The 22695-nt window shown below is 44.4% G+C and overlaps 1 protein-coding gene across 2 annotated transcripts in view; it reads right to left on the minus strand.

The window, feature by feature from the left end:
* The window catches only part of LOC105486999 (neuron navigator 2), a 767789-nt gene that overhangs the window by 554547 nt on the left and 190547 nt on the right, over positions 1-22695 (minus strand). The gene's annotated exons all lie outside the window — the stretch shown is intronic.

A 22695-nucleotide genomic window follows, 5' to 3' on the forward strand; every position in this document is an offset into this window, starting at 1 on the left:
TCTTGCATAAATTACAGTAAAGAAAGTGATGGTGCTGCGCGGCAGGCAAACCCCCAAGTTGGGCTTAGCTTGCAAGGGTTCTTGGCTTCCCCCAGGACAGCATGCAAGGGCGAGCCAGTGGTGGGGTAGAAGAAGACAGCTCATTTGAAGTGGCAGTGTCACAGCTCCAACAGTCAGCGACAGCTCCTGCAGAGCAGGGCTACCGCATGGGCAGTGTGCCGGGAGTAGCCCATCAGAGCAGTTTTGCAGTCATCTTTATACCTACTTCTCATTATATGTAGATTACGGGGTGGTTTATGCAGAAATTTCTAGGGAAGGGGTGGTAACTTTTGGCTTGCTGGGTCATTGACATGGAAAGGGGCAGTAATTCGGGTGTTGCCATAGCAATGGTAAACTGACATGGCACACAGGTGGGCGTGTTTTATGGAAAGCTGCTCCCACCCCATCTCTGTTTTAGCTAGTCCTCAATTTGGTCCAGCGTCTGAGCCCCATCTCAGGAGTTGAGTCCTGCCTCCTACCTCGATGGGAGGGGGCAATATCGCAGGGCCCACGTGGGAAGCCACAGCATTGTGGTCATCCATTAGCAAACATTTGTTGAGCGTCTGAAGAGGTGGCAGTGAATACACATACACAGTCCTTTTCCTTGTACAATGCTGCTTGCAATGCTGCTTACAGACTATTGAGCTCCAATCTCTGCTCCAGAATCCACCCTGTATCAATCTGCCCTTAAGCAAGTCCCTTGACCTCTGTGGGCCTCAGTTGCCTCATCTATGAAATGGAAATTGTCAATCCCAGACTCATGGAATTACTGGGGAGATTTTGTGAAGTTTCAAGTATTAGGGTTCTAACACAGTCCTGTACACAGTATGTGCTTAATAAACGTGTATTCCCTTTAACTTCTCATTCCTTAGAAGATGGGGCATTGAGGAGCTCTGGAAGGAAATGTGGAGTTTCTCAGCTGATTTTCTTCATATGGCCATTTTATTAAATGAGCATCAGAAATACTTTTATTCTCTTCCTTTAGATATTGTTTTATCAAATTTCCCTTTTTCATTTCTAGACAATATCTCAAGCAGGTCCCAGAGTTTTTCTGGCTGCCTCCAGGTATTAGAACAATCTCATTTTCAGACAATAAAAAGTCCAGTGCAATCTAAATCAAAACTTGAATTTCCCATCCACCTCCACATATGTCCTCCCTCCCTGGCTGAGGTGCAAACCATGGGGCTCTAGGCCAGCAGAAGCCAGGGGAGGCTGGCTCCCCTATTTTGCTTTCCCTGCTCCATCTCCCCTTCTTTTGCTTTCCTGTTAATGGGCCCCTGCAGAGCTGAGGGCAGGGCATGGGGAGTGGCTATCAGGAAAAAGCAGATTCTTACCAGACTAACGTTCTTGTCATCCGGTCTATGGTGCCCTTGGTGGGGCAGATGACCTAATGCTCATGGTGCAGCTTGGTTTCTTGGGTGATGTCCACTGGGGCCTCCACGCTGTATCATGAGTGAGACCTCTCATGATACGTCCTCTGAGCTGCCCTGCAGCACAGCACTCCTGTGGAATTCTGCTGCAGGAGTCCCCTCACCCTGGCAGGCAGGCAGCCTTCTGAGCTGGGTCCTTTTGAGATGGCTTAGCCTGACTCCCATTAGCTGACCACTTGCCACACGATTGGCAGAAGGGTGGTGCTCTCTCATGGTACCTGCCTTCCTTACTCTGTAGTCAGAGGCTTCTCCTATCTCCTTCCAGCCAGTGTCTCTCTGCATCAGGTGAAGCCCCAAGCTCCTGAGGATGCTTGTCCTTCCATCCCCCAAGAGAAAGCACAAGGTGGGGGAGGGGCACTCTGAGTTCCCACAGGGACAAGTAAGCCACCAGCTGGGAATAGGATGCCACCCTCTCTTCGTGAAGGCAGCCTCCTGAGTGGCTCCAGGAGGATCACCTTTCTTAACCATCCCAGATTTATTTTCTTCATGCTAGAGGTAGGAGCCCCAGGGCTGCTCTTGGTCACCTCTTGGCCAGTCTGATGAGAATGGCTCAGCCCCTATTTTTAGAATGTGTGGACACTCAGCTTCAGCTTTGGAACCTCAGCCACATTCCAAGACAATAAGAAATGTCCTTCTTTACATCCTGTTACAGTGAAAAAGAGAATGACTCTTGGTCCCCAAAGCTGAGACATTTACCTGTTTGGAGTCTAGATGATCTTCAAGCCCATCTCCCTCTGAAAAGCAATAATCTGGAAGAGATTCACTCTTACCTTTCTTATCTGTAACCCCAGCTCGGACAAAAAGGAGGGAATGAGGAGAATCCATCACCTCTACTTAATATCTTTGAAAAGTTTACAAGTTTAAACACTCACCTTGAGAATGTTTCTAAATTTACTATTACTCGTGGATGGCAGGACATTAGTCAGGGGCACACTCTTTGGTTGTGGGCTGGTCACATGGCTTATAAACCACCCACTTTCCACTAACCATCAGTGAGACCTTGGGCAAATGACTTGACATCTCTCTGCCTCAGCTACTGCACCTGCGAAATGGAGGTAAGCACAGGCTCTCCCTCCTAGGGTATATAAGCACAGGTCTCTTAGAATAAGGCCTGACACACTGTAAGGGCTGTGGAAATGTTTGCAAAGTGAAGGGTAATAACCGAATTCTCTCTTCGTCTGATTTTCCTTTGACTACTCACATCTTTGCTGTTTCAGGATTTTGCTTTCATTGTTATACTCTTTCTTTCAGTTTCTTTCTTTTATGTTAATCTGTGAACTGCTCTTTGGAGATACGCATTACTGACAGCCATGAAATTGTCATGCAACAGACATCATTGCTAAACCTACCCTACGAACGAAGATATTTAAGGAGGAAAGATGGCAACTGCAGAGTCAGGCCCCCTGAGTCTGAATTCAACCCTGTTATTCACCAGCTAGGTGATTTGTGGCAGGTTATTTAACCTCTTGCAGACTGGGATTTCCCATCTGTAAATCACCTTTACCCATCCTTCAAACATTTCTGTGGGCCCGCCAAGTTCCAGACATTGAAACGTTTACTATCCAGACTGCAATTGCTTTGTTTTAATTAGCATGGAATTGGAACCCAGAAACATCTAAAAAATCCAGCCCATTTCTTATAGTGAAAGTGAGTTCTCAGATCCTTAATTATTATTATTATTCTACCTTAATTACTTAATTACTATTATTATTCTATTATTATTATAGAATTATTATGTAATTCTATAATATATATAATTCTATAATAATATATTATTATTACCACTATTCTACCACTATCATTGTCATTATTATGACTTCCCTGAAAGTACAAGTCTTAGAGCTCAGGAGAATGGAAAAGAGGGGGTCCTTCTTGTCCCCTAGGTCAGTCAGCCCCCACTCCCTTCTATTAGTAAAGAGTCCCAAGGAAAGAGAAGATGAAAGAAAAACTAGAGAGACCAAAACAGAGGTAGAGAAGATCAAATCTGCAGTTGGAAGCCAGCAGCCCCCTCTCTGCCTGATTACACAGTGTGCAGCATGAGGATGTACTTCAGGCACCTGCAGCCAAGGGGGGGACTGAAAAGAGCAGTAGTGGGAGAAGGAAGAAAGGGGAAAAAAATCAGCTTCAATGAAGTGATCCAGAGTTTGCAATTAGAAAAACCAGAAGAAAGCTATTTTGGTGTCAGCAGTTTGTGTTTCATAGTTAAATCCTGCTTTGATTGGCATTACATTTGGGGGTGGGTAAGAGGAACCCAAGTGTTTCCAGCATCTTTAAAGCTCTCGTCTGCTGGGTGTGCTCCTGGCCCTCCGCTGGGCTCTGCAGATTGCTCCACAGCAGCCCCGGCTACTTCAATGAACAACTGCTTTCCATTGCCTGGAGAGTTGGCCTCCAGAGTTACAGTGGGATCATCAATGTCTGGGGCAGCAGTTGTTGCCGTGTGCAGGGCAGGGGAGGCTGCTGTTGGATGTGGGTAGGCAGGGACCTCCCGCTATGTCAATCTTCAAAGATAGCGGACACAGTTCCTGTGCTCCCCCTCTGCTTCTATGCTGCCATTCTGAAGACAGGTAAAGAGAGCTACATCTGAGCTTCCAGAATCCAGGTGTCAATAGTGACCTAAACCCCCACTGATCATCTCCTAGACCCTGATGTAAAAAAATGAGATAGAAGTTGTCTTGCTGGAAGAATCCTAGAGCTTCCTTATTTTATGCGTGAGAAAATGTTTGCAGCTGGGGGTTAGAAAATGCTGTGTATTAGGAAGGTAGCTTCACATCTTAAGAGGAGAGAGACGGAGAAAAAAGAGAAAAGTGGAAAGTAAAAACACTAAAATGGTTACATTTACTTTTAGGGAAACTTAAGAGAGAGAGCATGAGGGAAAGTGTGCTCAAAACCTGGGAAATAAAATCTCTTCTTCCATTCCCCAAGGCAGTTTAAATAATAGAAAACACCCCCAAAAAGCCTAGGGTGATTAACACTGGAGTTTGGACATCAGAGGGTGGTTGCCATGGTGACCAGTCCTTCCTTCTGTACACAGCCCTCCATTCTTCATGAAGCCGCCCCACCCTGCAGGTGGCTTTGGAGAGCTGAGAATTCTGCGAAGGGGCAGTGGAGGCGGCTGCACTACTCAGCTGCCAGGCTGCTTCCTACCTTCCTGCAGCAACTCAGCCTCTGCCATCCGGGCCCCACACCCAGGGCCCCAGCAGGGCCCACCATGGGGCCTCCATTGGTCACAGATACCACTGGACCCCCACCAGTCAGTCTCGCCCTCAGCAAGGTCTCAGTTACAAAGCAGCCAGGGTTGAGAGAGGGAGTCTCTGAGCTGTGGTTCAAGCTTCCTCTGCCATTTGCTCTTCAGAAATCCATCAGGCCTTGTTCGAGACCCCAAATCAAGCCCTTATGGGGAGGAGATGTCTTTTCAAGAAAATATCTACATACTTGTTTCCCATGCCTGCTTGAGCACCGTTTGGTGTGGCTTCCTGGAGAATGACTCTGCTTGGTTTTAAAACAGCTCCATGGAATTCTATGGTTTCCTGGAAGCACCTGAGGGAAATTTCATCAGTGGAGGAAGGGAACCCCCTACCCTAACCCACTTGGAGCAGCTCTGCTTTCATTTAGATTAGATTATAGACTCTGCAGTTATAACTGCACATAATACAAACAACTATACAATACAATACAAACACCAAAAAAGTTCAGCTTAAGAGGCTGAAGATTCTTAGGTCAGGGGTGTCCAATCTTTTGGCTTCCCTGGGCCACATTGGAAGAAGAAAAATTGTCTTGGGCCACACATAAAGTATACTAACAATAGCTGATGAGCTAAAAAAAAAAAAAAATTGCAAAAGAATTATCAAAGTGTTTTCAGAAAGTTTAAGAATTTGTGTTGGGCTGCATTTAAACCCGCCCTGGGCCACGGGTTGGACAAGCTCGTCTTAGGTGATTTCCCTGGTGCTTAGTTTTCTTAATATTTCACGAAGTGTTTAGTACCCTCCAGGAAATAAAATGCACTACCGCTTTCCTGATTTGGTCTACTCACTCCAAGCTACATTGTCTGGTGAGAAACTGACTCCCAGTTGCACCATGCCAGCCCCTTAAGTGAATGAGGCTTCCAGGCAAGCTTTCCACCTCAAAGGGACCCCACTGCCCCATACCTTCTTCCTTTCACCATCCACCTGACAATCTTCCCACAGGAAGGGAGCCGTCCTTGGAGGCCACATCCAGACAAATGTCAGTCTCTAAACCAAAGAGGCTTGGAGGAAAAAAGACAGAGAGCACACACGTCATGAATAATTCAGTTGGCTGCTCGGCCCAAACCAAGCTCCCCTGGAGGCAGTGTGGAGACACAAATCTGCCCACCTTATGAAGCTTATAGCAGTTGCCAGTTAGGTCTGGGTAGCGGCTTGGCCCTCCTGTGAGTGCCCAATAATAAATGCTCACATTGGTATGGAGGGCTGTGGTGTGCAGCAGGTACACAAGAAATGAATGAGAATTGCAAGGTCAGAGCAACTTCATGGGAGGGAAAGGGTCTTTGATTAAGGCAACTTTTCAAGTCCAATGCACATTTGCTTTGCTGTCTCTGGGGCTGAAAGCAGGGTAGAGAGGTGGAGAGTGGGACATGTACTTCAGCCCAACCATGTGCTAGGTGTCCCACATGTGTGGAGCCAAGACACCCTAGCAGCATTTTGGTGAGGCAGGTACTATGATTCCCGTTCCTTTGCTTTACTCTCTCTCAAGGAAATTAGGCTGACAGAGAGTTTGGAAGATTTGCCCGTGATTTTAACAGCTAGCGAGTGGCAGGGACAGGCTCACCTCCAGCCCTAGCTGGCTTCAAAGCTGGGGCTCATTCTTCTGTGTCCCTAATTCCCTCCTTACTTTCCATGCTTTCTGCTCACCGTCTCTAGCAGGATAAGGTGGCCAGGTAAGCAGCCAGGGGGTGAGGAACGGGGAAGAGGCTGCACAGTACACCCTGTTTCTTCCAGGGGATGAATTATCTCCCCCACTTCAAGCTGTCAACATAGATGGGTGTTTAAGGGTGGAACATGCCCCAGCTAATCCCTGCCTGACTTTAATTTCCCATGTGTGGAATATGGACTCTAGGGAGGCAGAATCCAGGAGGCAGAAGCTCAAGCCTTGATGCCTACTGAGATCTCTAGAGGTCAAACTCTGTTAACCGGGGTACTGACCAGTAAGCCTTGGGGGTGTGAGATTTGAACTTGACCTTTATGGTGGCCTCAGTCTACACTGTCACCCTTGAAACCTGCATCTGTCTTACAGCACGGATCCCATTCTGCTGGTATTGGAAAGATTCATAGTGAAAAGAACTCAAGATTAGAGTCAGAGGGTCTAGGACCAAAGTGCATCTTGTTCTCAAGCTCCTTCAATGACTTGCTTTTGATGGAAGTCAACTCTGCCAACATCATTGCTGCTTTGAAAAAACATTCATTCATATGCTCAATAATTTTTTAGCAATCAAAGATTTATTGAGCACTTACTATGTGCCAAGCACAGTGTTAAGAACCACAAACCCTTAAGATGCTCAATAATATTATTTGAATAAATACAGTGCAAATCATGTTGTTGTAGTAAGTATATATTCGCAAGCTTTGGCTAGGAAGAGCAAAATAAGTAGCTTATATTTGAACAATACTTTTCATAAGGCTACAGAGTACGCTCACATTCATTGTAATAATTGATGGATTATCCTCAGCTCAAACTGAGAGCATGGCCACTCTAGAAATACTTAGGGAGCTGTAAGAGGAAGAGGAGGAGGTGATAAATAGTATTTGATGCAACTGAGAGGTCAGCCTCAGAGTTAGCCAAGTGAGACAACAGAGGACAAGGAACAGAAAGAGAAGTAACATTTGAACACCTACTATAAGTATCTCATTTAACCCTGAATGCTCCTATGAAGGGAGGTAAGTATTTTCATTCCTTTTTTATAGACAAAGGAAGCCAAGCTCAGAGAGGGTAGCTATCTTGGATAAAGTTACACAGCTGAAAGTGGCAAAATATCTGACTCCAAATTGCATGTTTTTTAACCCCTATGCCATTCTGAACCTTTCCCAAAAGAGAAAGACAAGGAGGAGAGGCTGTGTCAGTGGGATAAGGTGAGATTTGTTGTGATAAGAGAAAAAGAATAGATATGGGACCATGCAAACAAACACGAAAAGCCCAGTGACATTTCACTGATGATAGCAATGATTACTGTTAACGTTGGTTGGCAGCACACATCATCGACAGTTCAAGCTATAGTTCCTGAAACTTCATAGATATATTTTGAAAGGACTTTCAGCAGGAAGCCCAGACTTCCAAAAGAGGAAGATTGACTACCATACCAGGCAGTCATTTTTATCTCTACTTTCTAGACAAGGAAACTGAGCTTCTAAGAGGTTAATCAATTTGCTGTAAGTCACCCATATCGGAAATGGCAGAGCAGGGATTTGAACCCAGGTCTTTCTGACCTTCAAATTTATGTTGCTTTTTATGACCCTATCCTAAAGACGACCAAGGATGGATGAAGGAACTCTTAGAATCTCAGAATTTGGAAAAGATAATAAACTTTCTCTAATCAGGCAGTTCTCAAACTTAGGTGATTAGACCCATGCTCAACCAGTGACATGGAAACCTTATTTAAGGAAAACGGGCTTCATCCCTAGTCAAGGAACCTGCCTTCTCCCCTGTGGCCCTGGTGGCAGGAGAGGTACGCAGGAAGGGGCAGGGGTTCAGGTGAACAGGAGAGCAAGGAGGTGCTCACAGTCTGAGTCAGGCAGACCTCCTGGCTCTTGCCTTCTAGCTCAAGACCTTTGACAAACTTCCATGTTTCCTGAATCTCAGTTTTCTCACCTGTAGAATATTTTATAGGCAGCACTTAGAGATATTAATTGAGTATGTGTTTAGAGACAAAATGACCTGGATTAGAGTAACAGCTCTGCTGATGACCTTGGCTAAATTAAAACTTCTGGGCGTTTGGGGTCCTTATCTTTAAAATGAGCATAGTAAAAACTACTTCATGACTTGTTACAATGAAATAAGACAGTATATATGGAGCCCCCCTCAGTACAGAACCTCACCCCTAGTAAATATTCCACCAATGTTAGCTATTCTTACTCTAGGTAGCAGAGCAAAGTGCTTATGACCTCGGGCTCTGGAGTGATCCTTCCTCAATTCACCGACTCCATCACTTACTGCCTTGGAGACATGAACAAGTTCCTTAAACCCTCTATGACTTGTTTTACTCATTCTGAAAAATGGGGAAAATTGTATTATTGTATCTACCCTAGAGGGTTATTATGAAGATTAAATAAGATACGCATGGAAGATGCCTAGCATAGTGTCTGGCAGGTGGTGAGTGTTCCTTAAAGGGTACCTGTTATTAGCTCCATATGGGATCAAACTTGACAAGAATTGGACAACAGCAGTCAGGTCTACAGAGTGAGAGAGTGAGGTCTCCATCTGTGGCTGTGCTGGGCCAGAGGCTAAAAGACCATCTGTTAAGGGTGGGTGGAAGGGATTCCCATACGAGGTCAATGGTGGGCTTTGCCAACCTCTAAGACTCTAACTGTCTTTTCCGTGCTGTGACTCTCAGTTTGAATTAGTAGAGAAGACACTGACCCATCAGCGCAGCAAATCAAAAGTGGAAAAATTACTTTCTAGCTTAGTTTTAAACATCAAAGCCCCTTTTCAGCCAAAGGCAATTACAGACTGATCCACAGTAAGGCAAAGCATATTTCAATTGAAAAATGGCATCTTCCTAGTCATTGCCATATGGAGCCAGGACACCAGGTGGCCCAGGGCTGAGACCAATCACAGGGTCCAATTGGAACTAAATAAAATGACCCCCTGGAGGAAATGGCTCCAGCGAGGCCCACAAATCCCTATGACATGTCATTTTGGTATGTCCCACATCAGCCTGGGCCGATGCTCTGCCTGACGCCCGAGGCCCTGTCCCTTCTCTCAAGTGGGACAAAAAGAGAAGGGGCCTCAGCTGTGAGTACATCCCTGTGTGGGAGGAGACCACGGGCACAGTGGAGGAGTCCTGGCCTCACCCTGCTGCTGTGGAAGACCCCAGAGACAGCCAGAGTCACATGGGCTGTCATTTGCCAACCATCTGCTGGCAGTTCTCAAAGATGGGCCACGTGGCCCAATGCCTTCATCTATATTAAAACTCTCACCCCCTGAATTTCAGCTCCATCCCAGGACAATCATTTCAACACAGCCATTCTATCTCTCCTTTCCTGTCTTCTAGAACAATTTGTCTTCTCCCCTGCCATGGGAAAGCAAGTCACATTTTTGGTAGAAAAGGTGGGAGAGTAGATGTTGGAAGATGGAGCCATGTGCTGTTGTTATGATTCCCTTGCCACCACCCCAAATCCAGATCAATGGTCAACTCATCTGCCTCCACTTCTGGTTCCAGCAGCAGTGAATGCAAGAACCAATCAGATGTATAAGTTCCTCTAGGTAGCATCTCTCCTCCTCATAATAATACAGTTTAGCATTTAACAAAGTTTAATGTGTTTTATGCAAACATTTAAAAAGACAAATACTTGAGAAGTACCAACTTAAGCAACATTAACAGGTTTCTTTCCTGCAGGATTTACCAGAATTGTTTTCTCTTCTCTTCTCTTCTCTTCTCTTCTCTTCTCTTCTCTTCTCTTCTCTTCTCTTCTCTTCTCTTCTCTCCTCTCCTCTCCTCTCCTCTCCTCTCCTCTCCTCTCCTCTCTTCTCTTGTATTCTCTTCTCTCGTCTTCTCTTCTCTTCCCTTCCCTCCCCTTCCCTTCTCTTCTCTTGTATTCTCCTCTCTTGTCTTCTCTTCTCTTCCCTTCCCTCCCCTTCCCTTCTCTTCTTTTCTTTTCTTTCTTTTAAGAAACACGGTTTTGCTCTGCAACCCTGGCTGGAGTGCAGAGGCACAATCACAGCTCATTGCAACTTGCCTCCCACCTTGTGATCCTTCCACCTTGGCTTCCCAAAGAACTATAATTACAGGCATGAACAACCACGCCTGGTCAGAGCTTTTAAAAAATAAACTAAAGTGCATTGGGAATCTCCAAGAAAGGGATTGGGTCAGGGGGGCAGCTACAGCATTTTCCAAGCTTTGTCTCAGAGTATCTTGAAGGAAACACACTTTGGGAAAATAGCAGAACTTGGAGCATGGACTTTGGAGCCTAATAGCCCCTGCAGGGGACGGGGAGGGTTGGAGTGTTAAATCTGGATTCTGCAACTTACCAGGTGTGTGACTTACTTTATGCTGCATTTTGCTGCATTTAATGGGAATGATTATAGTTACCTTGCAGAGTCACCATGAGTACTTGTAGTTAAATGCACAAATGTATATAAAATGTTTAGTGCCTAGGAAATAGTAAGTGGAGAATAAATGGTTGCAATTATTCTTGCTGATGCTGTGATAATTTTGTTGTGAAGAAGGAAATAGAGAAAGATCCTTGGGCTTGTGTTTAGAAAGAGGGAGGAGCAAGGAGGAGAGAAGCTAGAAGACCTTGATGGCAACCAGTCTTGGTGGGACATTAGGGGAAGCTCAGGGACAAGTTGCCACTGAAGGTGGGTGGTGGCAGCCACTGCAGGAGATGAAGGCAGGCGGGGCCCCCTGGCTCTGCAAGCTAACAAAGAAAGGGCTTTTGGGGCTCAGTCTGGCCCTTCAGGGATGGTGGCTGGGAATAGCCAATCGTGTTTACCCCCTCAGTTGCTGGGAACAATTGTCCCTCTCAGTCAGCCTATTGTCTCCAGTAAAGCAGGCACATAACTCCCATTGGCACTGATGGGATTATGTGCTCCTATCGGGACAGAAACAGAGCCCAAGCTTGAATAAGAGATGGGGAAGCAATGGGTCCCCCTCCGCGACCTATCTCAATGCAGCCATTCGTTTGATTATCAGCTGAACACAGTGAGGCCTCTTTCAAGAGAACTATTCAACCCTGAGCATTTGTAGCCTGCCTGCTTCTTGATAACTTTTCAGGGAGTAGGACTGATTGCATCAAATTCAGGATGCAATGAAAAGGCTTCAAAATGCCCATGACATTCGATCTTGAATCAAAATGGCAGCTGATAATGGCTTTCCAAATGGCTGTGCTGTCTCAGTGGCCTTCAATCTTTTTGCCCCCATCCCCTAAGAAAAAGAACATTGAAAAACATTTGGACTCCTTTGCACATTGTTAAATGACTCTCTAAAACTTGCCATGATGTATGTACCTAAGTTTACTTTGTGTTAACAGGGAGTGAAAAATTGTATACATTTTACAATGAAATAAGATTAATATTAAATATAATTAGAATAAATATTTCACAATGTGATTAGAAAAAAACAAGCCTGAGCTACCCTAATTGGAGAAAGCACACCACAAGATTTGGGATGGGGGAGAGATCTACTTTTTATCAAGTGGGAGAAGGACCTCTGTGAAACCTTCTTGGATAGATCTTTTTCTTGGGTAGATCAATGTTGGAAATGAGTAGAAAAACAAGTTGAGATCTGGAAATTGATTCCCTTCAATTATTCATGCCTGCTCACCCCTTGGACAGTCTTCATCTACCCCCAGTTTGAAGACCATTGTGCTAACTGATCTTAATGAGGCTCAGTACATAGAATTAGAGAAACCTGTGACTTGGCAGAGGAAAGGCTGCCTGGGCATCACAGAGTCATTTATAGTTCAGGGGAAGGGGAGAGGAATGAGAAATGACACAGGGCTCTTGCATTACATTTATATCTGTGGACTTTGCAAAATATAGTTTGGAAAAGATGATAGTCCTGAGAAACATTCTAAGCATGTTGAGAAGAACTGGCATCACTAACCTATAATGCTTTCTCTGTTCTGTTATCAGAGCATCCCAACACAAGCCCAAAGACCACATTTCTAGTGCCAAGCTTTGCCTATAACAGAATTATGCACAATTCACGTAAAGACTGGAAGCTCTGTGTGTTTAAGGCCCTTAGCTGATCTTTAAAGGTGGCTTACTCTAAACCAACATTTCCATTTATCCCCCTTTTTTGACACCTCAGATGGTTTGAAACCCCAGGGTAAAACATCTAGCAAGATTCGGGATGGGGGAGGGATCTACTTTTTGCCAAGTGGGAGAAGGGCCTCTGTGAAACCTTCTTGAATAGATCTTCTTCTTGAGTAGATCAGTTTTGAAAACCAGTAGACAACAAGTTGAGATCTGGAAACTGATTCCCTTCAACTATTCATGCCTGCACACCCCTTGGACAATCTTCATCTACCCCCAATTTGAAGACCATTGCTGTAACTGATCTTAATGAGACTCAGTATGTAGAATTAGAGAAACCTGTGACTTTGCAGAGGAAAGGCTGTCTGGGCATCACAGAGCCATTTACAGTTCAGGGGAAGGGGAGAGGAATGAGAAATGACACAGGGCTTTTGCATTACATTTTTAACCATACAGTTAGCAAACATTTACCAAGTACCTACTATATGCCAGGCTCTGTTCTAAGTATTGGAAATACTGTATTGAACGATATATATATATCAACGATATATATATATATATATATGTGTGTGTATATATATATATATATATATATATATATATATATATAGAGAGAGAGAGAGAGAGAGAGAGAGAGAGAGAGAGTCATTATCCTAGTTGTGATATTGCACTAAATTTTTGCAAGATGTTACCCATTGGAGCTAACTGGGTAATACACAAAATCTCTCCATATTATTTCTTACAATAGTATGTGAATCCACAATTATTTCAAGATTTAAAAGTTCAATTTAAAAAGATACATATATAAAACACAAACACATAGATTATGACACGAAAGCATAAAAAAATAAGAAAGTTATAATTGAAAAATAAGTCTGGGCCTGGCAGCTCAGGCCTGTAATCTCAGCAGTTTGGGAGCCTAAGGTGGGAGGATTGCTTGAGCCTAGGAGTTCAAGATTAGCCTGGAAAACATAGTGAGACTTCTATCTTAGCAAAAAACAACAACAACAAAACCCCAAAAGTTAGCCAGGTGTGGCGGTGTGCACCTGTAGTCCCAGCTACTCAGGAGGCTGAGGTAGGAGGATTGCGTGTGCCTACGAGGTCCAGGCTGCAGTGAGTCATGACTGCCCCACTGTACTCCAGCATGGGTGTCAGAGCAAGACCCTGTCTCAAAAAAAGAAAAGAAAAAGGAAACAGAGGAGTGTGCTAGAATAGAACAGTGAGCTTCCACAGATTGACAGCTCAGGGAAGAGGCCAAGGTCAAGCTCAATGATGACAATAGCCACCTGGGCCAGGCCACTCTAGAGATGTGTCACAGCTTGGCTGGGTTATTGGACCTCACCAGGATCCTTCCAAGATCAATTATATTTAAAGATATAGGAACCAGAAAAAGCAAACCAAGAGGTCTATTGGACTGAGCTGCTTTCTGTCTGGCATTTTCTTCTCAGACATGCTGCAGAGCATAGGTGCTGCAGAAGAAACTGTGAGTAAGGAACCCAGGTCTGGGTTCCAGACTCTCCTTCTCATAGCAGTCATGTGACCTTGGTAAGTTCCTCATTTCTTTGGAACTCAGGTGCTTTCCCTGCAAAATGCATCACCTAGGCCAGTCCTTCACAAGTATTTCACCTCTTAATCCTCAGGACATCCTATGAGGCAGGTGCTATTATTATTTCCATTTTACTGATAAACAAACTGAGACTTAAAAATATCAAGTAATTTGCCCAAGTCACAATAAAGTAGCAGAGCAGGGACGGGAATCCAGTTCTATTTTACTTAAAAAGCACTTAGACTAGATCAGATATACCTGTGAGTTTGTGTCTAGAACTAAGGAAAGCCAGTCTGGAAGTGGATAGTAAAGGTGACCATATCTAGAATACACTTAAGAGCAGAAGCAAAAGAACACAGTCCACTTGGTGGCTGCTGATAGCCAATTCTAAAGCCTGTCACTGAAATAATAAAGTGAAACTGAATGTCAGCTTCAGCTGCTCAGCAAATCAAATCCATGCAGCATGAAGGGCATGGTGCTGAGAAAAGAAAGGGGTCTTGGGAGACTTGGGTTTGAATCCAGGCTTCATCATTTATTTTGTAGGATGCTTTGGGCAAATTACTTGATTTCTCTGAGTCTCAGTTTCCTCAGCTGTAAAATGGAGATAATAATATTAGACTTTCCTTGTGAGAGTGTTGTGAGGTTGGCTTAGAACACTACCTGGCACACTGGGCAGTTTATTCGTGTTGGGTGCTGTTGTTATTATTATTGTTACTAGTTGTTGTTATTGACCTAGAGCTGGATAGCTCTAGAAAAGTTATTATAGGGTTTCTGAGAATTAAATAAAATATCACATATGGTAGTGCCTACATCAAGATTCTCTTGCAGTTCTCCTCAATTTCTTTTTCAACACAAGTGAAGAAGTGTTACTAGATCCCCAGGGACGCTTTTTATAATTTCCTTCCCACCATAGACCTCACAAGGACATTGTCTCTTAAACAAGTTGAATTTTTCAAAGGCAATTAATTAATGTCTCTATTTTTTATTAATCAAAAGCATATATAATTGCCAATCTGAACTCCTGCTCTTCAGTGAATAACCAGTTACCATGCTGGTCTACTGTAATTCTTGTCAATGGAAAAGATGTTTGTGTCCAAGTTCATGTCCCTCTAGTCTGACTGTGATCAAGTAGAATATACCAGCTGCGCTTTTGGGAATGCTAAGAATGGCTTCCAGCCCCCATTATCATTTCCTGAAGCCCGAGGACACAAACCTGGGACTAGTGGATAACCTTAGACTTCGGCTTCTAGAACTCCAGGTCAGGGAGAAGAGGAGGGGCCACATTTGGAGTCTGCCCACTGGTTGGGTATTTGATCTGGGACAAGTCACTTAACTTCTCCTTATCAATTCAATAGGAATAACATTGATCTTGGAAGGCTTGTAAGCATTAGTAGTAAGTGCTGAACAAATATCAAATCTCCAGTTTGTTTTTCAAACTTTAATGGGTATTGGCACATGGTGGGGAGTCTTGTCAAAGTGCAGATTGTGATTCTTGGTGGGGGGTGGGGCCTGAGACTCTGCATTTTTAACATGCACTTCAGTGAACTGGTACAACTGGTCCCTGGACCACAATCAGTAGCAAGGATCTAATGCACCTTCCACATGGGGTTTAGAAAAAAGTGCAGTGGGGTTCAAGTGGGGACACCTCGGTCCTAATTCAGCCAGCACAGTGCAGTCGACAGAGAGACATGTTCGAAATCAACAGAGCTTGACCAAAATGTCAGCTGGGCCTCTGACTAGCTGGATAGCTCTAGGAAAGTTGATTTACTTCACTAAGGCTTGGCTTCCTCTTCTGGAAACTGGAGACAAAACTGCTTACACCTCATTAGATGGCTTGGAAGATTAACAGGGACCATGTATGTGAAGCACTCAACATAAGACTTGGCATGTAACATTGCCAAGTAAATTGTGGCTTTCTAATCTTCCGCTACCTGGCTCTGTGACTCTAATCAAGTAACTTAACCCCCTCTGAGCCTGGGTTGAAGCCTATGAGCTGACCCATTGGCTCTTCTGCTTCTATTTTCCTAGTTATGATACTGGGTCCTGATGTATCTGTGGCCATTGCCTTTGCCCTGTCTAACCTGTTCTAGAAGCTTCAGCAAAAGATCTACACCCAGAAGGTCCCCATACTCATCCCTGGGAGGCACATCTATTGTGTGCTTTCCTGGGGCTCAGCTGGACCGCAAGAAGATGGATCCCCATGCTGTTGGGAGTTCATTGAGAACCTTAATTCTCAAACCCCTGAATCAGGCCTGATTGGGCCCACTGAACCCAAAAGGCCAACAGGGAATGGAGTTCAGCTCAGGAATGATGAGACCCTGTGATCAAAGGAGGTGGAAGAAACTGCTGAGAGATAATTTATTAATAAGGGATAAATAGAATACTAATTAAGGCAGAGCTTTCAAGAAGGCAAATTCCCAAAGTAAAACTTTAAGGAATGCTCAAATAATTACCATTTGAATTAAAAGTATATCACCCGGTACAAATGGCAAGCCACCCCTTCTCACCATGAGGACGGCCTGAAATGCAAAGCTGGCTGCATCTTCCCAGGTGCAAAGGCTGTGAGCTGGTGAGTGAACCCAGGTCAGGCTGAGCTGTAGTTCCCCACCTGGGCCTCCTCTGGGCTGCTATTACTTGTTGGGCTTGGGGACTCCTCTTCTACTCCCCTGCAGCCTTACTCAGAGGGCAAAGTATGGGTGCATCTCCTGCTACCAAGGTTTCCACAGTAGCTGCGCCAAGTCCCAGGATTCAAACCCCCTTCTCTGCCTCCCTTTCCATTCCAACAGCTGCCTGTTTTCCCTGGTTCCTGTCTCACCTGCTCTCCCCAGAGCCACTGCCAGCCACTCTCCACAGCCCTGCCTATACAATCTTGCTAAAATGCAAATCTATCATGTCCTTCATTTGCTTGGAAAATCTCTACTGGCTCCTTGTTAACCACATCAATAGGAAAAGCAATGATTTGTTAAGCACTTATTATGTCCCACGCACTGTGCTAAGGACTTCTTTTGCACTCAAAACAGCCCTACAATGGAAATACTAACCACATTTCCAAAATGATAAAACTGAAGTTAAGAGATGTGAAACTGCTGGGCTAGTCATGCAGTGCACAAGTGGCAGAGTGAAGATTTGAACCAAGGTCTGAAATTAACTTCAAAGCTCACATCTTAACTACTAGTCTACATTGCCTCTTGGTTCCTTTTTGCTATAGGATAAGGTCTGTTTCCTGGTATGGAATGCAAGGTCTCTGTTTGCCTCCTCTATGCCACCTCCCTCATTTTCTGCTGCTTCAGACATTGTACAGGGAGCCCTGCAGCTCCAAGTTCCATGCCATCGCTCCTTCCCTGCTGGGAGCCATTCATGATCCCCTGTGTCTTCCTGCATCTGCAGATACTGTGTGATCCTCCTTTCCTCAAACTGAATATCTTTCCTCATCTGCAAGACGGGTTCGCTTGTTCCTTTCTCTGTGCTCCTTCACTTCTCTATCTCACCTCTTTTATTGCTCTCCTTCCATGAGACGCTGAGCTCACAGGAAGCAGGGGCTGTGCTATTCAACTTGACTCCTAGCACAGAGCCTGGTGCTGTTGAGTAGGTGTTCAGCATGTGTTCACCAAAGCTGATGGTTACCATGATTACAACCATACACTGAAGTCTGCACTGTGACTACAGCAGGGGACAAACTGGACCAGGTCCCACTGGATCAGGTCCCTGCCCTCTGAGAGCCCACAGTCTAATGGGGGAGACAAGCAATAAACAAATAAGCAAATAAACAAGATGCTACCAGAGGCTGGCCAACACTCTGCAGGCACTCAAGCAGAGAGATGCAGTAAGGAGTAACTGGAATGATAAGCAAGGTGGCCTATGACGTGGGGCTGTATAAATAGAGACCCAAATGAAGAGGAGCCACATGGGTGGTGTGGGACAGCAAGTGCAAATGTCCTGAGATAAAAACAATTCAGTGTGTCTGTGGATAAGATAGTTCCCAGAAGGGAGAGAAAGAGACAGAAACAGAGGAGGTGGGGGTAGAGAAAGTACATGTCTCAGAGAAGGTTTCAGTATGTGATATTTCCAGGAGGACAATTACTGAAAAGACAGGAAGAACCTGGTTTCATTCGGGTATTACCCAGCCCTGCAGGAGGATGCCAGAGGGAGGAAAATGCCCAGGAACACCCAGTCTGACAGCTGGGACATGCGTGGACATGGTCAGCTGATGGTCTTTGTAGGAGGGAAAGAGAATTGTTTACACCAATGTTTGTCAGCCTTGAAGAAGGGGGCGGATACAATTTTGCTCCCAAAGAACATTTCACAATGACTGAAGGTATTTTTGGTTGTCTCAGCTGGGCATGGGGAGTTGTTGCTAATGGCATCTAGTGGGTAGAGGCCAGGGATGCTGCTAAATAGCCCACAATACACAGGGCAGTCCTCCATCACAAAGATATATCTGGCTCCAAATGTCAATTGTGCTGAGGTTAAGAAACCCCGATCTACACTACATTCCTGGTTGAAATGTTGATGCATCTGACTCTACTCAGCTCCTTGATTAGGCCTAGGCTGACAACCAGCTTTCTCCCATCACTGAAACTCACTCCAACCCACTTTTCCCCTTCTTCCACCTCTTGCTCAGGAAACGTTCTCACAACAACCTTACCAAGGGAATCCCATTCAGTACCAATCTGTGTGAACACTGGTCCTTGACTTGCAAATAATATGGTCAAAGGGCACTAAACCCAGAGTCCACAGCATTGGGGATGAGTTACCTCTACACTCCAACATCAGTTGCCTTCCTTTCTGTTGACCTTTTTGCAGGGACATTCCATTCCCATGAAAGTAGAGGATCTCCAGAGACAAACTATGTTCCCCTTGTATGTGAGACAACCCTTTGAAGTTCCCTTGTATCATAAGAAGGGGTTGCCCTTGGGCTCCAGCTACATGCTAGTAAGTTTAGCTCACGAATTACACATAAATGCTAGTAGTCAGGCAGGGTGCTTTAAGCCACTGGCCTGAAATACTCTAGTCTGCAGCCTGGCTCCACCACTGTGAGTAGCCTGCTCCTTTGTTGACCTCAGTTGCCTCATTAGTGAAATGGGAATCATAATATTTACATAATATTTACATAATATTTACATGACTATGATGATTAGTGATTATATTAATATAAATCACCTAGTAGATGGTCAAAGTACTGCTGCTAGTATTATTATTATGCCTGAGCTGGAAGAGGAATTAGAAATCACCCTGTCCAGCCTCTTCATTTTATAGATGCAGATGCTGAGGCCCAGAGAAAGAAACAGATGGACTTTTTTCTGGGTTTTGAGATGGTAGAGGAGACATTATACTCACATATTACTGATGAGAAAACAGGCCAGCAGTGAACCAGGGGGGCTGAAAAGCTTGGCCTTTCTGGTCAATGCCACACAGCTAGTGCTGGGTGATGCCCCGTGTTATAATTTTGGCCATCTATGAGTCCTGAATCCCCAGACCAAAGCCCTGCACAGCAGCTCCACAGTGGTTCCTATTCCAGAAAAGACCTTTCACTGCCCAGCTTTCCACTGGGCTAGAAATGGGCCGTGAGTCTCCCTGCTAAAAAATTTGCTGTCCTAGTGCTCAGTCCTTATACTTCCATTACTTTCCAATGCTTTTAGTGGCAAACACCACAATTACTTTTGCACCAACCTATTTTTTTTTCTTTCTCTTTATCCTCTATCACTCACTTGGTGATTTCCTCAACTCTCACAGCCGTTAATACCATCCATATACTGGAAACTCCCAAACTTACTAAATCCCATTGATTCTAAACCACACATTTTTTCCACATTTTAATATCTCTGACGTTGCAATGTATCCTAGCTTAATGGACAGTGCTTTTTCCTGGTAGTAAATAAAACAATGATCTTATAGTCAGTGGTCTCTTTGATTTGATTACATATTGGACATATTTACCCCTAGAACACACCTTTGAATTCCAAACTCAAAAATCACAATGGCTTTTCAACATGTCCCTTGGACTAGTGATAGACATTTCAAACACAAATGAGTATAATTGAATTCCCAATCTTTCAGTCTTCCCCATCTCAGCAACTGGCAATCCCATCCCTCCAGTTGTTCAGGCCAAAATCTTGGAGTTACCATAGACTCCTTTCTTTCTCTTGTAATCTACATCCAATCTGTCAACAAATTCTGCTGGCTGACTTAAAAATAAATTCTGAGTCCAATCATTTCCTACCAATCTGCTACCACCATCCTGAGGCAAGAACTTCTTGTTTCTTACCTAGATTATCTCCATTACCTCCTAACTGGCCCCCTGCTTCTCTGACTAACTACAGTCTTGGCTCAGAGCAGCAACCAGAGTGAGCCTGTGATTGAAACAGCCCTAGCTCCCTGCCCAAATCCCTCCCTGCCTCCTTACTCTGGTTCATTTTTAAAGTAACTTATAATTAGGTTCTATTACATATATTTTTTCTTTCCATGTCTATCTTCTATTTCCCCTACCAGAAAGTGAGCCCCATGAAGTCAAAGATTTTATTTCTCATGTTTAACCCCTGATTCCTACTTTCTAGAACAGTCTATATATTTCTTCAGTACCTACTATATATCAGCCAATAAATACATGAATATGTAGAAATAATAATAATCTTTGTTGGCTGAATATTATAAATATTTGTTGAAACAATATATATTGATATTTAATAAATAAATACTAGTTGGTAATGAAGTATACATAAATATTTGTTGAGTGAATCAGTTTTCACAGGATAAAGCTTTCAAGGGAGCAATGACTTTGAAGTCAAACTAACCTGAGTTCAAATTCTGAATCTACTACTTCAGGGCTGTGGGACTTGGGATATTCATTTAAACTCTCAGCCTGTTTCTAATCTGTATAATTGGAAGAATAAGGCCTACCTTTCAGGGCTGTTTTGAGTTAATGTGCAAACACTGCCTGCACAGTCCCTGACATATAGCAGGTGCTTGGTTTTTTATTGTTTATTACTTTATTACTGTTGTTCCAACCTCTACATTTAGCCACGGAACTCTGGAGCTTGTCACAAAACCACAGCACATTTCCGTGGAAGGTGAACTCAGAGCAGAAGCACAGTGGTGTCCACGCTTTGGGGGCAGGAAGACTTGGATTCGAGTCCACGTGATTCCATCCATCAGCAGGGTGACCCTGGGCATGCCATTTAACCCCTCTGAGCTTCAGTGTTCTCAGGCATGAAGAGGAAATAATGACCACATCTATTTCAAACAATTGCTGTGAGCCCTTCTGGTGTGCATGATATGCGTGTAAAGCACATAGGGCACAGTCAATTCTAAGCAAATGCTACCTTGTATTATTACCATCTAACCTGACAGAGCTCAGTCCCTGGCTCCTGATGCCCAGGGTGCTGCTTTGAGCTTCATGCCAGCCTGCCTGCCTGTGGATACACACAGTGGTAGGAGCTTGCAAAGGCTGTCCTGTAACTACAGCTACCTCCTGAGAAACAATCACATCACACCCCACACAGAGGCCGTCCCCACACCGCCTCCTTGCAGGGGTCACCAGAATGCTAATGCCAGGCTATGGTCCTGCCTGCAAGTGATCTTCCTCACCACTTCCAGTGGTGACAATGGTGACTTGGTCAGGGGACTTCTGACCCTCCAGCTGCCACCGGTGTGCTTTGTCGGGCCGATGGTTTCCACTGGGGGAAGGGAGATAGACAAATACTGATTTTTCCATTAGAAATATCCCATGACCATCCAACAACCTCCCACACCCCTAGAGGAGAAGGTACATGGTAGTAAAAAAGATGTTTTGTTTTCTTTCTGTAAAGAAAAACGATGCTTTGTGTTCCACTCTAAATTATCTTTCTGACTGGAACCTAACTACTTCAGAAGTTAGAACACCTATGCAGGCCAGGATGCCTGCTGGTCTCTTCACCGGTCACTGAGTGATTTGAAGAGGTTACTGTGTGAGGGGCTGAGGACAAGGGGGTGCCCTGTCCTACTCCCTCTGCAACTTCTACCCCACATCAGCCACGGAGGGGAACCCTGGACCTCCGGTCCTGGTGCTCCAGTGGACACTAGGGCAGAAAAGTTCCTGCACCCCTGGGACTTATATCCTAGTTGGGGAGACAGGCCCCAAAAGACATAAAGACATAAACAAGGTAATTTCCATTAAGGTAAGGGCTCCAAAGAAAAAGAAAAAGGTGACATGTTAGAGAATTACTGGGGATGGGGCAGGGCGGGTCTCAACTGCCACTGTAATTGGGGTGGTATCGAGGGGGGTTTCCCAGAGGAGGTGACACTTCCATATCCTTTCACTCAAGTACACACTTTCTCAGGGAGCAGCTGTACCCCCAGCACTAAATCTACCACCCAGCAAGAACTAGACAACCATGCAATGGTGTTAAATGTTAGTGTTAGTCAATGTAATGAGATGTAGCTGCTTGTATATCTAAATGTTTCTTAACCTTATGACTAACTCAGTAACTTTAGCTCCTGCTTTCCAAGAGCTAATCCAAGGAACAGACTACAGTGAAATTTTCATGGGGCACCAATAACATGAGAAAAATAAAGACAATATTGGGAGTTTTTATACACAAATCTAAGAATTTTTCAGTGTTTTCTCTGAGATTAAGTTCTTTCTGACTTGGAGTGTGTGTGTGTGTGTGTGTGTGTGTGTGTGTGTACGCACCAAAATGTCCTTTCTTTTATAAAATAATGGTGCTGGATGTTCATTTTTTAGGTTTCTTTTTCTTTAAT

The sequence above is a fragment of the Macaca nemestrina genome, chromosome 12 (assembly GCF_043159975.1).
Source record: "Macaca nemestrina isolate mMacNem1 chromosome 12, mMacNem.hap1, whole genome shotgun sequence".
Classification (NCBI taxonomy): Eukaryota; Metazoa; Chordata; class Mammalia; order Primates; family Cercopithecidae; genus Macaca; species Macaca nemestrina.